Raw genomic sequence first — 22566 nt, forward strand, 5'->3', positions numbered from 1 at the left:
TGAAAAAGCTGTTCTGTTCTGCACCCATATTAAGACATGTGGATGTCACCTTCCCCTTTATCGTGGAGGTTGATGCCTCAGAGGTGGGGTGGGGGCTGTATTGTCTCAGCGATCGGGTTTGCAGGGCAAACTCCACCCATGCGCCTACTTCTCTCGTAGGTTTTCACCCGCAGAGAAAAACTACGATATAGGCAACCGGGAGCTTTTAGCTATCAAGTTAGCTTTTGAAGAATGGCGACATTCAGTGCAGTTTCTAGGCTAAAATGCACCCAGGGCGAGTGTGTAAAAATTGCGCCCCCCCCCCCCCCAGCAAGGTATGGGTGCCCGCAGTATAGGTTAGCCAGGTCTAGTTGCACTTAGTATAGGTTCCCCCAGTATAGGTAGCTGAGAATAGGTACCCCAGTATAGGTAGCCAGGCATAGGTGAGCCAGTATAGTTGCCCCCGCTATAGGTTAGCCAGGTAGGTGCCTCCAGTATAGGTAGCCAGTATAGTTGCCCCCAGTATAGGTTAGATAGGCAGGCGCCCCCGGTATAAGTTAGATAGGTAGGTGCCCCAGTACAGGTTAGCTAGGTGGGTGCCTCTAATATAGGTAGCCAGAATAGTTGCCTCCAGCATAGGTTAGATAGGTAGGTGCCCCCCAGTGTAGGTTAGATGGGTAGCTGCCCCCCAGTATAGGTTAGATTAGGTAGGTGCCCCCCAGTATAGGTTAGATTAGGTAGCTGCCCCCCAGTATAGGTTAGATTAGATAGCTGCCCCCCCCAGCGAAGGTTAGATTAAGTAGGTGCCCCCCAGTGTAGGTTAGATTAAGTAGCTGCCCCCCAGTGTAGGTTAGATTAGGTGGGTGCCCCCCAGTGTAGGTTAGATTAGGTAGGTGCCTCCCAGTGTAGGTTAGATAGGTAGGTGCCCCTCAGCGTAGGTTAGATTAGGTAGCTGCCCCCCAGTATAGGTTAGATTAGGTAGGTGCCCCCCAGTATAGGTTAGATTAGGTAGCTGCCCCCCAGCGTAGGTTAGATTAGGTAGGTGCCCCCCAGTATAGGTTACATTAGGTAGCTGCCCCCCAGCGTAGGTTAGATTAGGTAGGTGCCCCCCAGTGTAGGTTAGATTAGGTAGGTGCCCCCCAGGGTAGGTTAGATTAGGTAGCTGCCCCCCAGTGTAGGTTAGATTAGGTAGGTGCCCCCCAGTATAGGTTAGATAGGTAGGTGCCCCCCAGCGTAGGTTAGATTAGGTAGCTGCCCCCCAGTATAGGTTAGATTAGGTAGGTGCCCCCCAGGGTAGGTTAGATTAGGTAGGTGCCCCCCAGTGTAGGTTAGATAGGTAGCTGCCCTCCAGCGTAGGTTAGATAAGGTAGGTGCCCCCCAGGGTAGGTTAGATTAGGTAGCTGCCCCCCAGCGTAGGTTAGATTAGGTAGGTGCCCCCCAGTATAGGTTAGATAGGTAGGTGCCCCCCAGCGTAGGTTAGATTAGGTAGCTGCCCCCCAGTATAGGTTAGATTAGGTAGCTGCCCCCCAGGGTAGGTTAGATTAGGTAGGTGCCCCTCAGCATAGGTTAGATTAGGTAGGTGCCCCCCAGGGTAGGTTAGATAGGTAGCTGTCCCCCATAATGGAGGGGGGAGCCGGAGCCGCGGGGAGGGCAGCCCGACCTCTCCCTCCCTCTCCTGGGCCGCCCTCCGTGCTCCCCCCTCAGATGCAGAGCGCAGCAGCAGCCAGGGAGGGAGTGCTGTATACAACATACCTCCCTGCGTTCCAAGCGCTGCTCTCTTGCCGCCGGTCTCTTCCTCTCTGCCGCCTACACGCTGATACACACGCTGGTTCCGGCTAAACAGGAACCAGCGTGTGTATCAGCGTGTAGGCGGCAGAGAGGAAGAGACCGGCGGCGAGAGAGCAGCGCTTGGAACGCAGGGAGGTATGTTGTATACATCGCTCCCTCCCTGGCTGCTGCTGCGCTCTGCATCTGAGGGGGAGCACGGAGGGCGGCCCAGGAGAGGGAGGGAGAGGTCAGGCTGCCCTCCCCGCGGCTCCGGCTCCCCCCTCCATTTCAGCGCCCACCTCCCAACAGCGCCCCGGGCGGCGGCACTAAAAACGGGCCTGGCGACATTGGCTAGAAGGTGCAGAACATATTATCACAGTTTATACAGATCATAAAAATCTGGAGTACATAGAGGGCGCCAAGAGACTTAGCCCTCGTCAGGCCCGGTGGTCTTTGTTCTTTTCAAGATTCAGATTTGTAATTATGTATACCCCTGGTAGTAAAAACATCAAGGCAGACGCCTTGTCCAGGTGTTTCGAGCCCCAGACAGTACAGCCCTCAGCCCCTGAGACCATTCTACCTCAGAGAGTCGTTTTGGCAGCCACTGAGACCTGAAAGAATTGGACAGTCACTCTGAGTCCTTACCAACAGGATGTTCCAGAGGGGAAGCCTGATGGGGTTATGTTTGTACCACTGCCTTTTCGTCTGCAACTCCTACATCTGTTTAATTCCCACAAAAATGCTGGTCATCCCGGGGCCACCAGAACTCAGGATTTACTGGCCAGATGTGCTTGGTGGCCTACGTTGGCAACAGATTGTAAGGAGTTTGTAAGAGAGTGTGCAGTGTGTGCTAGGAGTAAACCTTCTCGCCAGGCTCCTGTTGGTACTTTACAATCCTTACCAGTGCCAAGTGAACCATGGACTCATTTGTCCATGGATTTTGTAGGAGCACTCCCCAGGTCTGAGAGCAAGACGGTCATTTGGGTGGTAGTAGACAGATTCAGTAAGATGGCTCATTTTGTTCCATTGAAAGGACTCCCCTCGGCCCCGGAATTGGCTGATCTCTTCATCCAGCACGTTTTCCGGCTGCATGGCATTCCGGAGAATGTAGTGTCAGATCGGGGAGTCCAATTTGTATCTAAGTTTTGGAAAGCTTTTTGCCATCAGCTGGATATGGACCTTGCATTCTCATCAGGCTACCACCCACAGACCAATGGCCAGACCGAGAGAGTTAACCAGTCCCTAGAACAATTTCTCAGATGTTATGTTGCAGATGCTCAGTCCGATTAGGTAAAATTTTTGCCGTTTGCGGAATTTGCGCACAACAACCTGAAAAGTTCCTCCTCAGGATTTTCCCCATTCCAGGTAGTGTCAGGAAGATCACCCAAGTTTGCCCCGTTGCCTGTGGCGTCTACACCATTCCCAGCCTTGGAGGATTGGCAGAGGGCTTTAAAGGAGATTTGGGGAATGGTTAAGAGGAACTTGGGGAAAGCTTTCCAGACCCAGAAAAACAGGCAGACAAAAGGCGGTCCGTAGAGTGGAAGTTTTCTCCGGGAGACTTGGTGTGGGTGTCCACTCAGCATTTGGCCCTGAAGCAACTGTCACCCAAACTGGGTCCTAGATTCATAGGACCATTCCCAGTGACCAGAAAAATTAATAATGTCACTTATGTGATTGATCTCCCAGCCAGCATGCGAGGTGTGAGATCATTCCATGTGTCTCTGTTGAAACCGGCAGTGCACGTGGATTCCTCTCCCCCCCCCCCTCCCCTGTGATGGTTGATGATCAACCTGAATATGAGATTGAAAAGATTCTGGACTCTCGATTAGTGCAGAATTCCGTGCAGTATCTGGTCCACTGGAAAGGATATGGTGTGGAGGAAAGAACTTGGGTGCCAGATTGTCGCATGCATGCGGAAGAATTAAAGAAAGAATTTCATGACTCACATCCTGGGAAGCCCGGTGGGAGGTGTCCGGAGTCCACTCCTCAGGGGGGGGGGGGGTACTGTAATGGATTGTGGAGATGCCGCCGCGCGGTCTGGCAGCGGGGCGGCTTTCTCCGCATTCAGACCGGCGGTTTCCGCACAGCAGCATGCGTCTGGTTTGCCTGGGTCTTCTAGTGCACACAGATGGAGAGCTACGCGTGCGCGCCCTAGAAGGCAGGCCCTTTATGCCAGTAGGAGAGGGATCAGCTGATCAGGTCGATCAGCTGATCCCAGCGCAGTTACTGATTGGCTGAGTGGCGCAGGGCGGCGCTGAGGAGCGCTGCAGTATATATAGATCTTGCTGGTCAGTCTCTGGTTGTCTGCCATTGCGAATACTTACGTGTGAGCACTCAAACCTCAGTCAGATCCCACAGTGTGTTAGAACCAGGTGGACCTGGGAATTCACACTTAGCCAGATTACGCTCTTGTTATACTTTAGACCAGTTCCGGGGTGTTGAGACCAAGGACCTCACACCCAAGCTTAGGATTACTGTGTCATTGCTGTGTTATACTTTAGACCAGTTTCGGGGTGTTGAGACCAAGGACCTCACACCTAAGCTTAGGATCACTGTGTCATTGCTGTGTTATACTTTAGACCAGTTCCGGGTGTTGAGACCAAGGACCTCACACCCAGGCTTAGGATTACTGTGGCATTGCTGAGTTATACTCTAGACTAGTTCCTGGGTGTCGAGACCAAGGACCTCACACCTCAGACTAGGACTGTGCTTTATATCTGTTATGACTATTTGCTCTGTCGACCTCTCTCTTGCTTTCTGATTCGGTACCTCTGCATATCTGCCTACCTGTTGCCAAACCCTGCCTGTACCCGGTTACCAAATCAGCCTTCTGTCTCTGTACCTTATCTGATCGTGTGTTGCCGACCTGGCCTGCCCGGCCCTCCAGGCTGTCACTCATCCCTTGAGTGCTCAGTCTATCTGTACTAGCTGTGACACTATTCCACCAAGTGTCAGTTAGCTATCAGGACTCCTGCCCCTCAGAGAGTCTGGCCTGCTAAGCAGCCAGTGGCCTCTACACCTCTGGAGTCACCTGGCTGCAGTACAGTCTATTATCTGATCACCAAGTATCACTGGTTGCCAGGTTCTCTCTATCCCCTCTCTCAAGAAGATAGTCCCTGCACAGCCGAGGGTGGTTCCTGGCCGAGCTGCCTGTGTCTCCCGCCTCACGGGAGATAGCCTACAGTTACACCAAACACTTACACTTCATTAGGTGTCCAGAGGTTAGTCATACTTGTATTATTGGTGATTCTGCAGATCATCCATAATCAAGTATACATCTGTATTGTTGATGACTCTGCAGATCATCAATAATCAGATTCTCTCTGTGTGCTGACACCGATCGTTACACTTCCCTTGTCCATCACAGGTAGCTCCAGGTGTCCCTTAAGTATTAGGTAGCCAGAGGTACCCTCAGTATTAAGTAGCTAGAGGTGCCCCTAACTGAAAGGAGATCTCGTCAGTGTAATGCCAAGAGCCAGTGAGTAACCTCTCATTTAGGCTCTGTTCATGGTATAGGGAAGGAGGAGGGGAGGCACTAGAGGAGGAGAGTGAGACGCTTTTCCATCATCAAGCGCCTGTAGGCACGTGCCTACAGTGCTTTATGTTAATTCAGCCCTGCATGTAACTACTTAGCTGTATCTGCAGGAACATACTTAGCTATAACTTAGCTGTATCAGGGTTCATTGAGTAAATACAATAATAATTTAAAAAATGTGTTATATGTTTGATGATCTCTTTGCCTATTACATTTTGTTTAAAGAGGAAAATAATAAATTTAACGTAATTAATAAAGTTGCTTGTTTTTTACTATATTAATTTACAGTGGCAACATCTTTAGTCCTGCCAGGTGATCTCTGTGGAATGTTCCTTTACTGAGAGTTCCATGCACAGAGGGAGATACTGCTTGCTTGGCTGTTGGAAACAGCCATTATTTACCACAATGCAACACGTTCCCAGACAGAACTGTTAGGATCATGGCGTTGACACATCATTGTGCGTGGGTGTCACCACAATATCAGCCATACAGACATCCCTGAGAATACATTCAAAAAAGGTAAAGATTTCATGTGGGAAAGGGGGTACTGAAAGAAGTTCAATCCTGGGTTAAAGTTCCTCTTTAATGGTCTGAAATTATTCAGTTTAAAACACTTGCAATACAAACTGAAATCTGAAGGAATGCTAATACTAAATCACACCACTGTATGTCTGGCAGCCCATTTAAATAACAACAAATATATTCATTTTGCAAAAGGTATGTTTTATATGGCAGTCACAACTGATGGAGAAGCCCAGTACTAAATCTCTGAACTTTGGTTTACAATCTACAAATACGATTTGTCTCAATGCTGTAAAAATACGGAGTACTTGGAATTAAGATTTTACAATGCTTCTGTAATTTGTTAGGTAGCTAAGACGTTTATTAACAAGGTATATGCTTGGCAGGAGTTCCTCCAAGCGGCAGCAACATAGAGCCATCACTAGATCGGGCCTTTCCAAATGACTTTTTACTTGAAATTTGGCAGAAAAGGTAAAAGAAATAATGGAAGGCAGAAGCCGTACTCTAAGAGCTGTAGGTGCTCACATAGCCAGGCCAGTTGTTGTGGATTTAGACAGTGTTTGGAAAAACACAGCCCTGCAATTTGGACTCACTGTCAGCACTCCGAGCTTAGAATTTTCATCAGCTGTAAATAGTTCCATGTGTACTATGTTTCCAAGTGTGCTGGGCACCCTTCATGGACTGTGACCAAACAGCAGGGGAGTTTATCTTTTTTTTTTCTTCAAATTGTGCTATATGGAAACGGAATGTAACAGCTTACTTGTTGCACAGCAGCCAAAGCTTGTTTCCATCAATTGCTATTTTATAGAATATTGCAGTTGCATGAATAGAAGCCTCAAATTTAGAAAATTAGAAGTAGAAGGTGCATATGTGGCTTTTGAAGGTTTGCTTTAAACCTCATAAACCTCATAAACACCAGTTATTATTATGTATTATTATTATTTAGTATTTATATAGTGCCGACATCTTCCGCAGCGCTGTACAGAATATATATAGTCTTGTCACTAACTGTCCCTCGAAGGAGCTCACATAGTCATATGCCTATATTGTGTAGTGTATGTACTGTAGTCTAGGGCCAATTTTAGGGGGAAGCCAATTAAAATCTGTATGTTTTTGGGGTGTGGGAGGAGACCGGAGTGCCCAGAGGAAACCCACACAGACAAGGGGAGAATATACAAACTCCTTGCAGATGATGACCCCGGCTGGGATTCGAACCAGGGACCCAGCGCTGCAAGGCAAGAGCGCTAACCACTATGCCACCGTGCTGGCTGCTCAGTTAGAGCACACTTATCTTGCAGTGCTAGAGTCCTATAGTGCGCTGTCATGATTTTCATTTATTATCCTAATAAGCTCTGTTACTCTTAGGATGTTCCCTCCCAAAGTGCATATACCGTATATACTTGCATATAAGCCAACCCGCGTATAAGACGACCCCTCAACTTTTACCTCTGAAACCAGGAAAAAATTATTGACCTGCAAATAAGCCCAGGGTGTGATATAGAGCTGTGACTAGGGTGACAGCTGTGGGTCCAGGGCTGTAGGCTGTGGGTTTAGGGCTGTGGGGTGATGACTGAGAGTTCAGGGATGTGGGCTGATGACTGAGGGTCCCCCATATAGAGCTGTAGGGTGATGGCCGAGGGTCAAAGGCTGTGGGCTGTAGGTCCAGGGATGTGGGCTGTGGGTCCAGGGATGTGGGTCCAGGGATGTAGGATATGGGTCCAGGGATGTGGGCTGTGGGTCCTGGAATGTAGGCTGTGGGTCCAGGGATGTGGGCTGTGAGTCCAGGGATGTGGGTCCAGGGATGTAGGATATGGATCCAGGGATGTGGGCTGTGGGTCCAGGGATGTAGGCTGTGGGTCCAGGAATGGATGTAGGCTGGGATGTGGGTCCAGAGATGTGGGTCCAGGGATGTAGGCTGTGGGTCCAGGGATGTGGGTCCAGGGATGTAGGCTGTGGGTCCAGGGATGTGGGTCCAGGCATGTGGGTCCAGGGATGTAGGCTGTGGGTCCAGGGATGTGGGACCAGGGGTCTGGGTCCAGGGATGTGGGCTGTGGGTCCAGGGATATGGGCTGATGGCTGAGTGTCCCCAGATATATAGCCCTGGCTGTGCCAACGCAAAGCGCCTGTGTCTGATTCCCTGCCTGCCTGTCTGTCATGTGCAGTGTTGTGAGGGTGTATTCAGTGATGGCTGTGTCCCGTGCCTCCTACCCTCCCACTCCAGAGCTGAGCGGAATGTATACCTGATGCATGTGTCCCTCTGCCGTGTGTCCTCCGGAACGGCTTGTGCTTCTTTTTTTCTGGTCTGCACCATGTTGGGATCCCTCTAGCCTCAGTCGCAGCTTCATCTCTATGACGTGGTGGTAGCAGTGCATGTGATGAGAGACGCCACTAGATAGCGTCATAGAAATGAAACTGCGGCTGGGAAGTAAAAAGCGGCATGGATCAGTGAGCAGAAGTACAATCCGTTCTTCTGATGCCTTGCGGACACTCGGCAGAGGGACACAGGCATCAGGTATGCATGCTGCTCATCTCTGGGGAGGAGGGCAGGGGGAGCGTGATGGCTAATGGCTCTGTCCCATAGCCATTAGCCATCACTACTACAGCACAACATTGCACATGACGGTCAGGCAGGGAATCGGGAACCTGCTACCACATATATTGTATCAGTGACATCTATTGCGGTAGTTTTTGCATAAAGGGGGGTTGCTACCATCTCGAGACTCGCATATAAGCCGAGTCCCAACTTTTGGGCTACTTTTTTGGTCCCAAAAATTCGGCATATAAGCGAGTATATACGGTACACACATTCTGCACATTATGATTTTATGGTCCTGGTGGTTTTTGTTGCACACATATTGGGCTTGATTCACTAAACCGTGATAACTCATATCACGGCCACGCCAAGGTTTATGGGTTTTTCGCATGCGGTTTTGCATGCAATTGCAAATTTTCACACGCAAACAAAAATTCACAATTGCATGTGAAAATGCGTAAATGCGCACAAAAAATGCTAGCGCGGTCATGATATGAGTTATCACGGTTTAGCGAATTAAGACCATACTGTGAACTATGTACCATGCATTATGTTTTTTTATGTGTTTATGTTCTTTTGATCTAGCTTTCCTATTGATATGGTATATATTTATATATATAATTTTGTTGGACTGTGACTTGTAGTCCAATATATTGAGCTCCTCACACTTGACTTTTTAGTCACTGTGATTGGCCTGATGAAGAGGGCTTGGACTCACGAAACGCCTTGCCTGTGCTAATAAATTTAATTGCTATATGAGATTGTTGTTTTTTGAGGTAAGCCTCCTCTTTTTTTTCACTTTTTATTTGTTTTTAACTCTCTAGCCTCTTTCTCACTAGTCAGGACCTAGTCGACTATAACATAACTTTCACTGATAAGGAATTACAGCCATAAAACTCTTGCCTGGAGAGAACAGCTTCTGAGTGCAATGGATAGAGAAAAAGGTCAATAGGTCATATACTTTAGCTCTGGGACATGGAAATTGTGTGAAAAACTGTATCATTCATACAGGACAATACAATGTTAAACCACTTTTTTAGCTTTTAAAGAAAAAGGACAACTGTAGCAAGAGGGCTATGGAGGCTGCCATATTTATTTCCTTTTAAACAATACCAGTTGCCTGGCATCCCTGTTGGTCTGTTTGGCTACATTAGTGTCTGAATAACACCAGAAACAAGCATGCAGCTAATCTTGTCAGATCTGACAATAATCTCAGAAACACCTGATCTACTGCATGCTTGTTCAGGGTATGGTATTAGAGGCAGAGGATTAATAGGATAGCCAGGCAACTAGTATTGCTTAAAAATAAATCAATATGGCAGCCTCCATAGCCCTCTTGCTAAGGTTGTCCTTTAAGTTGAAGTCAAATGATCTCATTTAAAGTCATTTAAACTCAATAAATAAAAGCATTCCCTAAGTTACTTAATTTGCTGCAATTCATTTTTTGTATGAACCTGTCTTGAAAAATCACTAAAATCTACCTCTCCTCTCTGTGAGGATACTTTTATGACACACATTTGTAGGGACAACATTTTTGTATGTATTTCCCATTCTATTTCTAATGGAGGTAGAACCCACCTATTCTATTGTCTCTGTTGGTTGTTGTTATATGGTCCAAAGAGCCATCTCACCACCACTTGTTGAATTAAGCCTCCCATAAATGCCACCTCTCCTCCCATACTGCTCTTGCACAACCAGTTTGAGACACAGCACTCCAACTCCAAGAGCAAAAGGTAAAAGTGCCCATTTGTTTTATGTGCCAGTGAAAACTGTGAGTACTTGATTTGAAAAAAATAAAAAAAAAGGTATTTTTCCTGGACCCTCTGGTGGATGCAGGAGGAGAAAGACTAACTTTATGTAAAGATCTTAAGAAGAGTTTTCAAAGTGCGGCACTTGCAGCTTGTGAAATAACATATACAAGCAAGAAGCAGCTATCAAAGCCAATACTAAATCGAAAAAATATAAGGATCCAAGAACATAGCGCAGAGTTACCCCCTGCTTAAAGTGAAAATCCTGGACACTGATGAGGTTAATCCATCTGTGTGAAGTTTTATTGCCAAGAATTGAAGCAATGTAAAGCCAGAAAAGAGAACTGTTACTGCCTTTACAGGATACCCAATGTTTAAGACTTAATGTTATTCCAACAAAATTTACAATGTATTAACGATGCTGTCCAATTGATTGCCATTATAAGCAATTTGCTGAGTAAGGTGCTGCACAAGCACTGGGAGAGACAAGATTACTGGACTTATGCTGCTCAAGAGCTCTCATGCTAACCACTCACACATTGATTTTTTTTAACGGAACCTGTGAAAACTTATATCTGTACCACACGGTATTATGATATACTATGCATTTATGATCCTTCTCTGTGCCTACACTTTATGCCTTCAGCCCCTCAAGATTATAATGGACCGCCCAGACCAACCCTTAGAAAATAACATGGCAAAAAGGATACATCTAAGCAGTCTTCAAGACCACAGAACACTGAGATTTATACATCCTCCAGGGCAGCCCATGTACATACACATGCAGGTATGTGAAGAGGGGCATTTTTAAATATTAAATAAAAGGGCCCATTTGGCCCTACAAAGAAAGCTCCGCCCCTAGGCCACAAGAAACTACACCCACCACACACGAGAAGCTCCGCTCACCTTGCAGGAATCTCCTCCCTCCTTGGGACACTTTGGAGTAAAGAGGCTCCAGACAGGAATCCTAGTGTGGCCATTCCATCAGCTTTGTGGGAGCAAGTAAGATGGAGTCTCCCTGACCGCTGCATCCACTGTTACCTCTCCCTCCCCCAGCACCCGCAGTGATCTCTCCCTCCACCTAGCAACCTCAACACCCACCCTGACCTCTCCTTCCTCCAGCACCCACAGTGACCTTTCCCTTTGCTCCAGCAGCTTCCCTCTGTCCCCAGCAGCTCCCACAGGGACCCCCCCCCTCCAACCAGCACCCACAGTGACCTCTCACAACACCCAGCATCCATAGTGACTTCTCCCTTCTCCAGAAACAACACTGACCTCACCCTCCCCAGCACCCACAGTGACTTCTCTCTCCCCCAGAACCTACAGTGACCTCCTCTTCCTCCAGCATCCACACTAACCCTTCATTGTCTGCACCGGGTACCCAACCATGGTCTGTGCCCACTTGGCACCCAGTACCTAGCCATTATGTGCACTTAGTATCATTCTATAGTATGCACCCAGTACTCACCCGTGGTCTGAACCCATATAACACCGAGTACTCCCATAGCACACATCCAGACCCCATGAGTCACTCGTGTCCTGCCCATTGCACCTACATGTACCCAGTACGCACTCTTGGCCTGTACTCAGCATTCTTATGGCTTCTTGTATCAATTAGCACTCACATGGCAACCACTACTGTTTAGTACCATCTGCTACTCATTCAGCACTCAATACTGTTTAGCCCCCTCTACTTAGCATCACACAATCGACTTAGCATCCACTACAGCTTAGCACAAACTGGACCTTGGTACCCACTGCAGCTTAACAAAGACTGTACTTTGGCACCTAACCACCCACTACAACTTAGGAAAAACTACACATTTGCATTGCACCTGGGCACACACTGTACCTTGGTACTTTTTCATCTATTTATGTTTAGTAACCACTGCATATTTTTAACCACTTTTTCTTTGCCTGATAAGAAGCTTGGGTGCTGATCAAGAGTAACGACAGGTGAGCCTGTGCATAAATCAGGCCCCACTGTGCCCATTCTATTAGTGGGCACCTATCACTGCTGATTTGAGGGTGGTGGAGCAAGATGAATTGCTTGGAAGAAAACACAAAGTCTGCCTGATACTGCTATAAGGAAGGTGGTGGGGGGCAAACACTGCCTAATACTGCTTTCTGGAGAGGGGATATTACATACACAATTTGGCATGATTGATTGATTAGTTGAGGCCTCTTTTTCAAATTAGAGCACCACCCCCTTAAAGAGACACTGAAGCGAAAAAAAATATATGATATAATGAATTGGTTGTGTACTATGAATAATTACTAGAAGATTAGCAGCAAAGAAAATATTCTGATATTTTTATTTTCAAGTATATAGTGTTTTTTCTAACATTGCATTATTCTATAATATGTGCAGATTACACAACACTCAGCATTCAAAATGAGTCTTTCAGAGCAGTCTGTGAAGTAATGAACTCTCCTCCAGCAGAGGAAAAGTAAACAGTTCAAATACAGTTGAGATAATAAAAGTCAGATAACAGCCCTCTCTACGACTAAGTTAGTCGGAGAGCTTAATAGCTTTTTTTGCATAGAGATAACAACTGGAGTTTCTCAACTCTTCCTGTACTGGAAACAATTAGACTGATGTATCTGATCTTAAAGTTTTTTTTTTTAGCTGTGCTACACATACAAATCATAATATCATCAATTTTTTTTTCGCTTCAGTGTCTCTTTAAGGATCCTATGCACAGACTTATACACATGTTTTATGCTGAGTAACAGCCAAGGTCACTAGTTTGTTGTGCCACTTTAACCCTACCCTCTGCACCAATGTAAGAGCAGGGGAGTGATCACATGGGCGTTCAGAAGCATAACAGTTAGGTGTGAATAGACAGAATAAATCTGCATAAAATTGAGCACTAATAGTTTTACTCCAGCTCTAGGGTAAGTACGGAAAGCTATCAGTAATTAGAGAGAAAGTACCCTCACTGAGCTGCAACCAAAGATCACACTATAGGTGAAGTTGCAAAAGTACAAATTTTATTACTATTCCAAAACACGAACATACATAAAAACAATTTAAAAAGGTTCCTAAACGCTGATTATAATCAGACATCCTGTAAAATGACGCCTAATATATATCACTTGCAATACACATAATCAGATACTCAATGGTTTGCCATATAAATAACTGTGTTTAATACAAGGGGTGTGTACTTGCACACCATGAGAAAATCAATGCACTATGCCTGGGTAAAAAAACCTGTGAAGTGAAAAAACGCCCTTAGAAAATATGGTGCCGTAAAAATATCAGCCACTGGGAGGTGGTGTGCAAAAAATCCTGAAAAATGTGTACATATATGCATATACAGTGGGTTGCAAAAGTATTCAGCCCCCTTGAAGTTTTCCACATTTTGTCATATCACTGCCACAAACATGAATCAATTTTATTGGAATTCCACATGAAAGACCAACACAAAGTGTTGTACACGTGAGAAGTGGAACGAAAATCATACATGATTCCAAACATTTTTTACAAATAAATAACTGCAAAGTGGTGTGTGCATAATTATTCGGCCCCCTTTGATCTGAGTGCAGTCAGTTGCCTATAGACATTGCCTGATGAGTGCTAATGACTAAATAGAGTGCACCTGTGTGTGATCTAATGTCAGTACATATACAGCTGCTCTGTGATGGCCTCAGAGGTTGTCTAAGAGAATCTTGGGAGCAACAACACCGTGAAGTCCAAAGAACACACAAGACAGGTCAGGGATAAAGTTATTGAGAAATTTAAAGCAGGCTTAGGTTACAAAAAGATTTCCAAAGCCTTGAACATCCCACGGAGCACTGTTCAAGCGATCATTCAGAAATGGAAGGAGTATGGCACAACTGTAAACTTACCAAGATAAGGCCATCCACTTAAACTCACAGGCCGAACAAGGAGAGCGCTGATCAGAAATGCAGTCAAGAGGCGCATGGTAACTCTGGAGGAGCTGCAGAGATCTACAGCTCAGGTGGGAGACTCTGTCCATAGGACAACTATTAGTCATGCAGTGTACAAAGTTGGCCTTTATGGAGGAGTGGCAAGAAGAAAAGCATTATTAACAGAAAGCATAAGAAGTCCCGTTTGCAGTTTGCCACAAGCCATGTGGGGGACACAGCAACCATGTGGAAGAAGGTGCTCTGGTCAGAGGAGACCAAAATGGAACTTTTTGGCCAAAATGCAAAACGCTATGTGTGGCGGAAAACACACTGCACATCACTCTGAACACACCATCCCCACTGTCAAATATGGTGGTGGCAGCATCATGCTCGGGGGGTGCATCTCTTCAGCAGGGACAGGGAAGCTGGTCAGAGTTGATGGGAAGATGGATGGAGCCAAATACAGGACAAACTTGGAAGAAAACCTCTTGGAGACTGCAAAAGACTTGAGACTGGGGCAGAGGTTCACCTTCCAGCAGGACAACAACCCTAAAGATAAAGCCAGGGCAACAATGGAATGGTTTAAAACAAAACATATACATGTGTTAGAATGGCCCAGTCAAAGTCCAGATCTAAATCCAATTGAGAATCTGTGGCAAGATCTGAAAACTGCTGTTCACAAACGCTGTCCATCTAATCTGACTGAGCTGGAGCTGTTTTGCAAAGAAGAATGGGCAAGGATTTCAGTCTCTAGATGTGCAAAGCTGGTAGAGGCATACCCTAAAAGACTGGCAGCTGTAATTGCAGTAAAAGGTGGTTCTACAAAGTATTGACTCAGGGGGCCGAATAATTACGCACACCCACTTTGCAGTTATTTATTTGTAAAAAATGTTTGGAATTATGTATGATTTTCGATCCACTTCTCACATGTACAGCACTTTGTATTGGTCTTTCACGTGGAATTCCAATAAAATTGATGCACGTTTGTGGCAGTAATGTGACAAAATGTGGAAAACTTCAAGGGTGCTGGATACTTTTGCAACCCACTGTATATACATACAAACATACATACATGCATAAATATATATATATATATATATATATATCTCAAAAACCAATTAAAAATGTATAAGTTGTGCAAAAATAAGCATCATCCAGGCATAGGACATATATAGTGTAATAATTGCAATAATAACAAGAAAGTGGCTTATTAGTGAGAAAAGAAGGGTAACCAGGAGCGGGGAGCTGTGCCCTATGCGCTCGCAGACAGAGTCTGCTTCAATGGAGGCCTAAATCTTGCGATGCAAGACAAGTATGCCGTCTTTTAGCTTTGAGCAACTATCATTAGATTTAGGGCCCTTTTACACTTAATGCATTGGTATGCGCTAGTACACCTTTATACGCATTTTTTTCATAGCAGTTCATTGTGAAATAGCTTTCAGTTAAAACGGGTATAGTAATATAACATGGACATTACTTTGAAAAGCCATTTTCTTTAAGTTATAACTGAGAGCAACTGATTAAGTGTAAAAGGGTCCTTACCGTATTTTTCAGGCCATAAGACGCTCCGGACCATAAGACACACCTAGGTTTAGAGGGCAAAGACCAGGAAAAAATATATACAGTATACTAAACCTGGTGCATCCATGGTGCCGGGGCATCTTGTGGATTATCTTCTACATCCACTACATGGTACATACATAGACATGACTGGTAGGGAGTAGATTGTGAGTCCCTCAGAGGAACAGTTAAGTGACAAGACAATATGTACTCTGTACAGCGCTGCGGGAGATGTTGGCGCTATATAAATACTAATTAATTATAATAAGTGTGTTATTTTTATTTGCTCTCACACATTAATATTCCACTTGTCCATGCACCTCACATCCTCCCTCTTCCCCTCTCCATTAAACAGCGCACTTTCTTGGCTGTAAGTAGAATAGCATACAGTGCTAAACGGTACTTGCCACCGATGTACCAGTAAATCCAAATGATGTGGCTGTAAATCCAAATGATGCGGCTTTTAATTCAAATGATGGGTCTGTAAGTCTAAATGATTCAGCAGGAGTTGAGCCCTTGAAGTCCATAAAGCTCCCTTCCTCCATGTGAAAGCCACGGCTTGCATCAATCTCCAGATGCCGTGCCTACCACGGCTGCCTGCACTTCTGACTGGATCCGTTGGTCTTGGAGGTGGGACCATGGCACCGTCATTGGGCCAATCACTGCACTCGCTGCTACTGCTCACTGTTACTTCATATTATACAACTTTATTGGTTACTGTTATTTGGCCTAATCTACTGTAAGGAGCTTGCTCCCCGATCATGCTCATGGTGAATACCTTGCCAACCGGGAGCTGGCCTGAGCAGCCGGCTTCTGGGTCGGGCCGGCATGACGTTCCCAGGAGCTGTGCACATATCTCTGTGTGCATGGCTCAGAGTGGCTTTAGATGCAGCCACTTAGCTCTTCCCTCATTTTATGGTCTCAGATGGCACCACTAATGGACAAAAATGGGTACTGCAGGCACTTTGATTGCGATACAATTCAGCAGCCAATGAGATGCTGGGATTTGTGGTTCCATTTTGCTCTCTGCCTATTAAAGCCTGCTATTTTCATTGTGTCTCTGCCTGTGATATCGATAGCTGCCTTGTGCTACTGGATTACTGGATCACCTGTTGCTGACCTGGACTGTCTGACTTTCCAGTACCCAGCTAGTGTGGTTATGGTGGTACTCCTGTCTTCCCAGCCTCAGTGTCTATACTTTGCATGCTGAAGTCATCTGGGTAACCATAGTCGAGTAGGCATAACTCTGTCTCCCTTCACACGGGGGCTTGGCTATAGGTAAAGAGTGTGGTGTCAGATTGGGGCATAGGGACTGAAGGAAGGCAGGAGATTTACCAAGCCTCACTTCTACTTATTAAATGTATGCAGGACTCATGGTTTTAATTATTCACTATGGTAATTTAAATTAAGAAATGAATTTAAAACAAGTATTTATTAAAATGTGACCCTGAGCTATAAGGAATGGATTTTTTTTAAGCTGGCAGTAACATTTATATGACTTTTTATTGTGTATGAGCGCTGGCCTCCATGTTCTCCTTGGCTGACAGGTGCAGATGAAAGCTTGCCTCAGCCTATTTTATGCTGTTTTTGGCCAGGCAACTGATCCAGAATACTGACATTTTATGTGTCTGAGATCACTCCTATTTGGCACATAGATGGTTATCTTTTAATTCCTACTAGAGATGCATACATCATGCATAGAAATACCTTCATGTTTAAAAGGCTATGTAACCAGAGGCCAAAACGTGACTTATTTTTGTGCTTCAATTTTTTGATCATCAGAAATTTAGCCATCCAATTTGTAAGCAATACATTTGGTAATAGCAACGTTCTATGGGAGGCTGTCTGCATCGAATTCAGGGTTGGAATCCTGGCTAGGGTTAGTACCTATTCAGTAAGAAGTCATTGGGCAAGACTTCCTAACACTGCAGGGTAGCCCCTTGAGCGCACCTTTAGCGGCTGCAGCTCTTGAGCGTTTTGAGTCCAACAGGAGAAAAGTGCTATACAAATGTTAGGATGTATAAAATTTTGCTTAGCAGTCATCTTGTTCATGTCAGTTCAGATCCGCCTGGCTCATTCCACCCATTGAACGATTGCCTCAGTGCATAGCCATTTTAAAAACTTCCTCAGTTAATATTCTATTCAAAAATGTGATGTATTTAAGGCTTACCCAAGGTGACATATGACATAATGAGATGAACATAGTGACATATGGTACTAGTCCTACTAAGAAATTGTCTGAAGTCCCTTTCTAATACAGCATTTGTTATCTATGCAAATGAGCCTGTGGAACAGCTTGTTCAATTGTTGAAATAGAAGACAAAATGTTTTATCTGACTGAGAAAACACTGATGGCAAGGTTTTAGAGCTGAAACGTTCATAAGGTCATTATTTTTGTCAGCTCAATAAAGCAGATTTTACATCAGACTTCCATAATGATGTTTAGAATGCAGTCTTAAAAAATTAAGTCCTTAGAAGGAAACTGTAAGAAAAAAAATCCTCCTGGGGATACTTACCTTGGGAGGGGCAAGCCTCTGGATCCTAATGAGGCTCCACGCATCCTCCTCCATCCCGGAGATCCAGCGCTGGAAGCCCCAAAAACTTCAGCCGACAAGGATGTCGGCTGTGGCATAGGCATAGTAGCACCTGCAATATTTACCTTCCTCAACTCCAGCACAGGGGCAGCAGCGGCTTTCCAATTGGGCTCAGGCGGAAATAGCCGAGCACGATCAGGTCCGCTCTACTGCGCCTGTGCTGGATTGTGGTACATAAATATTTACCTCCCCTGTGTTCGGGGTCTTCCGAATAGGAAAAGCAGAGAATCCTTTTCTCCCTCACTCTTTTTTTCTCCTCTTGCTAATTGTGTATTCATTACCTGCCCTCCTCCCAGAGTCTCCAAACACTCCCACTGAGGTCTATACTAGGAAGTGCACTGTCTTATGTCATTAGAAGGAGGGGGAAATAAAGGGAAGAGGAGGAATATATTATAGATAAAAGACCCCCCAGCATGCAACTGTTTTGCCAGCCAATGGCAATGGCAATTAAAAGGCCAGTATTAGCATCTTTATCACTTAATACACTCAGACCAGTTGCTGTTGAAATTTGATTTTTATGGTGACAATCCCGCTTTAAGGTAGCCATGTATAAAATCATCTAATTATGAGATCAAACTGAACAGTCTAACGAGACTGAAATGAGAAAAAACAAAAGAACCACACCAGTCCAATCTATTAAAAGCCACAGATCTGATATCATTTTTTTTTTTTTGACTAGGCTGAGCAATAAAAAGCGCATTGAGATGCTGTAGATTGACCATGTTAAAGCCAAATTGCTACATTGCCTCATTTGCTTTATGCCTAATTGATCACTTAATTTATCTTTAGGTACAGAGTACGCAGCAAGCTCATGATGAACCAGAACACCTAGTAATTTATCTTTGAGATAGATCATTCATTTAAATGGTTTCCATTAGTTATTATAGAATTACCACTGCAATAACTGGGTAGATTACAGATTCTGCTCCAGTTGTGTTCCTCTGCCACTGATGTCCCAGTGGTCAGGGAGGTAGTCAAAACATCAGGACTTACACAGTATCACACAGTAATTAAAGCCGTAGGCCTCGAGTTGTTCACACTTGTGGGGCTCGTTTCCATATGCACGCTTTTAGCCGCGCTTATGGAAACGCGACTGCAGGGACATCAGAGAGTGCATAGACTTAAAGAGAGTCTGAAGCGAGAATAGATCTCGCTTCAGACCTCATATATAGCAGGGGCACTTGTGCCCCTGCTAAAACGCCGCTATCCCGCGGCTTAACGGGGGTCCCTGTCCCCCCAAATCCCCTCCGTAATGCGGGGGAGCGCTTCCTGGTTGGGGCAGGGCTAACCGCCGCAGCCCTGCCCCACGCGCGTCTGTCAGCGCGTATCTCCGCCTCTCCCCCGCCCCTCTCAGTCTTCCTTCACTGAGAGGGGCGGGGGAGAGGCGGCGATGCGCGTCTGATAGACGCGACTGGAGGCAGGGCTGCAGCCGTTAGCCCTGCCTCCAGGAAGACAAATTCTACGACCAACTTTGCGACCAACTTTTGCGGGGGGTGGGTTGGGGGTGAAGGGACCCTCGTGCAGCCGCGGGATAGCGGCTTTTTAGCAGGGGCACACGTGCCTCTGCTATATATGAGAGCTGAAGCGAGATTTAGTCTCGCTTCAGTGTCTCTTTAACTGTCTCATGTTTCCATACATGCGCTGGAATTCACCGTCAGACTTTCATACCGTCTGGGCCTTAGCATATCAGAAAAATGCTGTTACTGTTATTCTGCTTTTGACTGTAGACTAACTGAGAAGAATTCCTTTCCAAACTCTGGAAGACCTAATGGTCGAGGACCAACTTTTTGCCACATTTGTTTCACAGATATATTTTATTATGAGTGAAAAGCAGAAGTGGAGCTTGCAGACCTATATGTTGCCACCTGGGTGTCTAATGGCCCATACTCACTGGCTACATTTGTGGCCTGTCGCTAGCACACGAAAGCATGTGCGTGACAGACCGGCGACAGCTCGTCGCCAGGTCCCTCTGCATACACACGGCGGAGGGACCTGGCAACTGATGCGGCGGAAGCTGTCGCTGTTGTTCCTCCCCCCGCCGGAAACTCAAGGTATTCCCTGCTTGTTGCTGTCGCTGTCGCTAGTCCGCATACCCACGCGGACTAGCGACAGTTGGGGCGGTGTTGCGACGGCGACTGTCGCCAGGCGATTGACCGCGCCAATCACCTGGCGACAGCAGCGACGCGCAACGGTTCGAGGTGCGCGCCCGTGTTGCGCCTCATACTCACGCGTGTGGCGGCGACAATTGTAGCCCGTGAGTATGAGCCATTAGAGCTGCAAAGCTCTCCCTAATGACTGAAATGAGGGAAACTACCAGCATCCTTTCCCCCTGTCTCTATGAGTTGTGTATCACATGGGCCAGCAGCTTCAGCTCTTAGGTGCAAGCCAGTCCCAGCTGACACCCGCAGGTGTAACAACTGTGAGAAATCTTGACACTGACTTTAGCTGAAGGAGGCAACATTACCTATGCCACAGCAGGCTAGCAAATCCTCTTCTGAGCTGTTCATCAGTGAAACAGCAGTCTGCAACACTATGACATTGTAAACGTGGAGATGGAGGTCACAATATAGCAAGCTTCACCCTAGTGTTACCAGCTGGAAGACCCTGAAGCAACACTCTACATTCATTTAAGGTGAAGAATGACTGAGTGGCTGAAAGATGCAATCCTCATAAAATCACCTTGTTACAAAGACAAATTAGCAGTAAAAGTATACTGCCTAGTTGTTCGGACCTATAATGCACAAAACAGAAAGTTGTTTTGTATAAAACACTGATTCCAATTGCTGCTGAAAAAGACTTCTGGGGGTAAACATAACAAAGCAAAGATGAACTAAATGGAAAAAGAAAAAAGTTTTAATAAAATGTCTAAGGAATGATTAATCCACCCCCAGAGGAAATGAACAGGAGATTTGACTTTGAATGAAAGAAGATTTGCTAAATGCAGAAGGCACTAAGGGGTACTTGACAGATTCTGAATTAAAGTGGAACTGCATTGGGCTTGTGGGAATTTGACTTGTGTCTTAAGAACTGAAGTCGTTCCCGATAAGTAAAAGCTAAATGAAACAGCAAATACTGTCCGGTATCAGTATGATGTATTTCTAGAATACTGTCGGGACTGAGCACAGCGGTTGCCTGGTTAATAATATAAGAATAAAGTGTGCCTGAAATGTGTGCCCTGTTATTATTATTTAGTAGTGTGTAAGGGTCTGGTTCTCCATGAGCTTGCTGGGTAATCTGTAACTTTGTGTCCTACCACATAGTGCTACATTATTCCATGCCATGCATTGATGAGGACCAACCAGTCTAAAACAGTCTGTATGCATGTTGGATTATTGTGGCTCTATATAGTTAACAAGCTGACACATCATTGCATTCCAGTGGTTCTGGAGGTGTGGCTAGCTTACATGGGCAACAAAGGGGCAATTTGCATATTCAGCGGTGATGCATTGTGGAAGACATCATATGCTCACCGCAACCTGAATAATTGTAAATCCCTTCTGTTTTAAGAAGGCAAACGTTTGTTTTGCATATTATTTACTATTTATATAGCGCCAACATCTTCCGCAGGGCTGTACAGAGTATACTTAACTGTCTCTCAGAGAGGCTCACAATCTAATCTCTACCATAGTCATATGTCTATTGTAGTCTAGGACTCGGGCCAAATTGAAGGGGAAGCCAATTAACTTATCTACGGTATGTGCTTTTGGGATGTGGGTTGAAACTGGAGTGCCCAGAGGAAACCCATGTAGACAAGGAGCTTGATTCACAAAGCGGTGCTAACTGTTAGCACGGCTGTGAAAAGCCCCTTAGCACTCCTAAAAGAGCTCTTCACGCGCTAATTCGCACGTGAAACGCATCGCATGCAAATTTATGCGCGCAAAACTTTACGCGTGTAAACTTTTATGCGCACAGTAAACCTTTATGCGCGCATAAAGGTTTACGCGCATAAAGTTTTGCGCGCATAACTTTGCAGGCGATTTCTTAAAGCTTTGTGCGTGCTAACTACTTAGCACCCTAGTTAGCACGTCCAAAGCCTTTAGGCGTGCTAACTAGGTTAGCACCGCTTTGTGAATCGAGCCCCAGGTGAGAACATACAGACTCCATGCAGATAGTGTCCTGTTTTAGTCAAAACATTTGCTTTAGTCTTGAACATGGTGGAAAAGGGTTCATCTTGGATTGGTTACTATCATTCTGCTTTCTGGCAGGCTTTTTTCCAAGTCCAGGGTTTAAATCTTATGTATGTCTAGTTACTGAAATAAAAATGCTCAGCTGTACAGCTTTCAAAATGACCAGGCTGAAATGCAGAAACCTGTGATTACATACAATTGTTTTGATTAGATCTTGCAATTGTATGAGAACACTTTTAGTATGCCCTCTGACACCAAACTACCAGCTGCATAGGTTATTATAGACCGGTTCAGAAAATCCCTCTCCACACTCCCCTCTCTAGGC

General features: G+C 45.6%; 1 long non-coding RNA gene across 3 annotated transcripts in view; it reads left to right on the top strand.

The window, feature by feature from the left end:
* LOC137570753 (uncharacterized) overlaps positions 1-22566 on the top strand; it is a 120621-nt gene that overhangs the window by 81928 nt on the left and 16127 nt on the right. For all 3 annotated transcript variants that reach the window (XR_011031165.1, XR_011031163.1, XR_011031164.1), the window contains one exon: positions 5570-5800. This is a non-coding gene — a long non-coding RNA (uncharacterized lncRNA). The remainder of the gene's footprint in view (positions 1-5569; positions 5801-22566) is intronic.

This window comes from Hyperolius riggenbachi, chromosome 4, assembly GCF_040937935.1.
Source record: "Hyperolius riggenbachi isolate aHypRig1 chromosome 4, aHypRig1.pri, whole genome shotgun sequence".
NCBI lineage: Eukaryota > Metazoa > Chordata > Amphibia > Anura > Hyperoliidae > Hyperolius > Hyperolius riggenbachi.